The following is a 3,872-nucleotide window of genomic DNA, read 5'->3' as shown; positions in this document are numbered from 1 at the left end:
AGGTCTCTTAGGCAGTGTCCTCAATGGTCCCCGGGATCTGTCTCTTGCTTCAACAGTGTTTGGATGGAACAGACCCAAGGATGCCCCTTCCTCCAGCGTCCGACCACCCTCCAACCTCTTTTCCAGTCACAACCTTCAGAACCATCTCAGCCATCCTGTCTCCGAGACCAGCCAACACCAGTTTTTGAGCTTAACTACTTATTGCCGAGCAGCCATGAGCTCTCAAGTTCTTCAGAGTTATCCTACCAGGATGGAGGCCACCATCAGCCTGAATCTGCAGGGCCTCCTACACCTACTTCTCTCTGGGATTCTATTTCGATCGCAACAATGTGGCTCTTCTTCCTCGAGTTGGCTGAGGAGAAGCGTGAGGGCGCCGAACGTCTCTTTAAGATGCAAAACCAGCGTGGCGGCCAAGACTTCTTCCAGGATCTGCAGAAGCCTTCCCAAGATGAGTGGGGTAAAACTCAGGATGCCATGGAAGGCGCCATGGCCCTGGAGAAGAACATGAAAGAGGCCTTTTGTGTCTGTACATCCTGGGTTCTGCCCGCACAGATCCCACATCTCTGTGACTTCTTGGAGACCCACTTTCTGGATGAGGAGGTGAAACTCATCAAGAAGATGGGTGACCATCTGACTAACCTCCCCAGGCTGGCCGGTCCCCAGGCTGGGCTTGGCGAGTGTCTCTTCGAAAGGCTCACCCTCAAGCACGACTAGAAGCCTTTGGAGCCCAGAGGCCTTTGAGGGGCCCCTCTGCGTCCCCTGATGTTGGGCTTCTGCCTGAGCCTCTCCCTGTAACCACGAGGCAGCCTTCTAACCACCCTGGAGCACTCTCCCATGCCGTGAACCAAACTGAAACAATAAAACTTTTTGCAGAAGAAAAAAATGACACTGAACCTCTTAGACTGTCACCAGAAAGTGAAAGTTGAGTCTTATCCTAGACCAAGTAAAGAAAACATCTGTCCACTTGCTTTTACATTCTCCACACAAAACTGAGTTGCTAAGCAGACTGGGTCAAGATTTGGGCCACTGAGGAGGCCATGTTTAATAGTGACCTGTGTCACTGTGTTACAAAGTCACATACGTGGATGTGGTTCTCTTTCTTCACACTCCTCCATCACCCATCCTCCGGGACTGGTAAACTGAGCTGGGCCTGCATCCCAGGGGAATCGACAGCCACCTCAACCTCTTTTCTTCTCTTCTATGTCACGTCTTCAAACAGCAAGCTGAGACCTTGATCTCACTTGTTTCCTCTCGTGTTTAAGCTATGAGGACATCATTATGTGACTCCCTGCGGTCCACTGCTGACAATAGCTGGGTTTAGAGGGCGGAAGAAGCTATCTCGGTCCACGGCAATATAGGGAAGAGGCATGAGGACTATTTTTGCAGACGAAAGAACTAGGAGTTTGGAGTCCAAGCACACTGCCTGCGTGCTCCGAGACAGAACTCAGGCAGACGCTAATCAATGACACAGAGCAAGCTCTTCGGAAGACGAGAGATTCCATTAGGACCCTCCTGGTAGCTAAGCCCACGGCAGATAAAATACAGGTTGTGCTTGACAAGAGTTGAAGACAAATCTGCCCGTATGCTTCCTGCCACTTACAAAGTTAAACTTCTCATTGTTCTTCTTTTCCCTTCCCCCACTCCCATACCAATGAATTTTCTGTGAAAGCTGAAAATACAGAGAAACCCTAGCGGGGGGGGATGATGGGTGTCTCTCTTCCACTAGGGATTGGAGACCACCTCTCTATGGGCTGGCCTTTGTTTTCTTTCTTATTCTCTGCTAAATAAACTTACTTTTACTTTAAACTCTATTGGCTCACGTTTGAATTCTTGCCTATGTGAAGCCAAGGACACTCTTTTCCTGTAACAGTAGCACAGAACCATGTTATTCATTCTTAATTACAAAGTTCATCACTTATTCCAAGGATGCATGGCTGGATTACTGGCAACTGGAAAAGACTAGCAAGTCCAATATCAGTAAAACACTGTCGCCCCAAGCTGTGCACCTCTCCTCTGAAATAAGGCTTCCTCGAAGATCTGTTTCCCTAAGTCTCAAGCCAGCCATCTGAGATACGTGAGATGCTTGTCAAAACAAAAGTGTTCTCACTGCGGAAACCACAGAGAGACTGCCCTGCAAAGTTCTTGGTTTTCCACAACTGATTTTCTAGCCTCCTCTCAGTTTCTCTCTGAGTGAACTTGACCATCCCATTTCAGCCTCTTAGACAATCAGCCTGGGAACTCAATTTCAGTGTTCTAGAGACTGTCAGTCACCTTTAGTATCTCATGTAATCCCAGCCTTGACGTGCACATGATGAAACTGTGACCTCTGTAGCTCTTGTTTGGAGCAATGTTTTTAGTTAATAGAAACACATCCCAAACAGGAATTTCAATATTTATCTCTGCCTCTCTCAAACATACGAAGTCTGACAATTAAGTTTGCAAACGTGTTGCAAAGAGGCTGCTAACCTTTTCTTGATATCAGAGGGGTTATTCATTACGAATTTTTACCAACTGGACAATTAACCAAGTTTACTATTTGGAAGTGCTGAAAAGGCTGTGTGAAAAAGTTAGATGAAAATGATCTGAATGTTTTGTCAACAATTCATGGCTCTTGCATCACAACAATGCACCAGCTCACACGGCTCTGCCTGTGAGGGAGTTTTTACCCAGGAAACAAATAATTCTATTGGAACACCCTCCCTACAGGTTTTGGGACCTACCTGATATGGTCCCAAATGATTTCTTTCTTTACCTGAAAATAAAGGAAATATGGAAAGGAAGATATTTTGATGACTTTCAGGACATTAAGGGTAATGATGGCCATTCCAGAGAAAGAGTTCCAAAATTGCTTTGAAGGGTGGACTAGGCACTGGCATCAGTGCAGAACTTCCCAAGGGGAATACCTCAAAGGTGACTGTAGTGATATCAGCAATGAGGTATGTAGCACTTTTTCTAGGATGAGTTCGTGAACTGTCAGACCTCGTGTGAGACAAAATTCACTGTCAAGTGACACTGATCCTACTTCGTACTCCGGCCTCAGCAGCAAAGCTGTTTCTAGGCCACAGAGATGGGGACATATCCTAAAAAGGGACTCTGGCACCAGATACTGTAAGTCTTCACCTCTGCCAGATGACATTTTTCCGCTCTATTTTCTGATATTCTAATTGTCATTCCCAAGCTCTCTGTCTTCCTTTCCCCCAAAGGGCATGTCAAGTGTTCCTGGGGCCCATCCTTCACTCCCACATTGTGCTGGGTTTCCCTTGTTGACTTGCCCTGTGACATTCACTTTGTCTCCGTAACTCCTTCTCCAGTTTCTCTGCAAAGGTTATTTCCAGCCTTAGCCATTGAAAATGAAAGAGAAAAAGGGTCATCTCGAAAAGCTTGTACCAGTCAGTAGCGAACCCTCCAGCCACTGAAACCCCCAGCCCCCTTCCCCATGGAAGCATTTTAAGAATAACTTCTGGAGCTGGGAAATACCTTTGAATCACAATTCTTCACTTTTTGAAATACTGCCTGAACTCTGCAACCGTTCCCTTTCTATTTGCTTCCTTTGCTCCTAGAACACTTTTATTAAAACCCTATCCATTACCTATTTGTTTGTTTTGGAGCCCGGTTGTTTTTTGTTTCCTTGGGTCCTAGATTTGGCTTAAAATGCTCCCTTCTCTTCCAAATTTCATATATTCTAGGGAAGTATAGGTTTTATGAACCAAAATTGTGTGTGGACAATCAAATTTTTATGTACATATAATAATTGCTAGAAATTGTAATTACACCAAGTGTAATTAGTAAAGTGATGGCTGCCCATCAGAAATACCAATGCTACATATTAGGAAATGGTGTGACCTTATTTCCCCTTCCTGGTCCTCCCTCCA

General features: G+C 45.7%; 1 pseudogene; it reads left to right on the top strand.

The window, feature by feature from the left end:
* The first annotated feature begins 214 nt into the window (after positions 1-214).
* On the top strand, positions 215-714 carry LOC117025815 (ferritin light chain-like; annotated as a pseudogene).
* The last annotated feature ends 3,158 nt before the right edge of the window (positions 715-3,872 follow it).

The sequence above is a fragment of the Rhinolophus ferrumequinum genome, chromosome X (assembly GCF_004115265.2).
Source record: "Rhinolophus ferrumequinum isolate MPI-CBG mRhiFer1 chromosome X, mRhiFer1_v1.p, whole genome shotgun sequence".
Classification (NCBI taxonomy): Eukaryota; Metazoa; Chordata; class Mammalia; order Chiroptera; family Rhinolophidae; genus Rhinolophus; species Rhinolophus ferrumequinum.
Note: the sequence above shows the minus strand (reverse complement) of the source record. Positions and strands in the feature narration are given on the sequence as shown.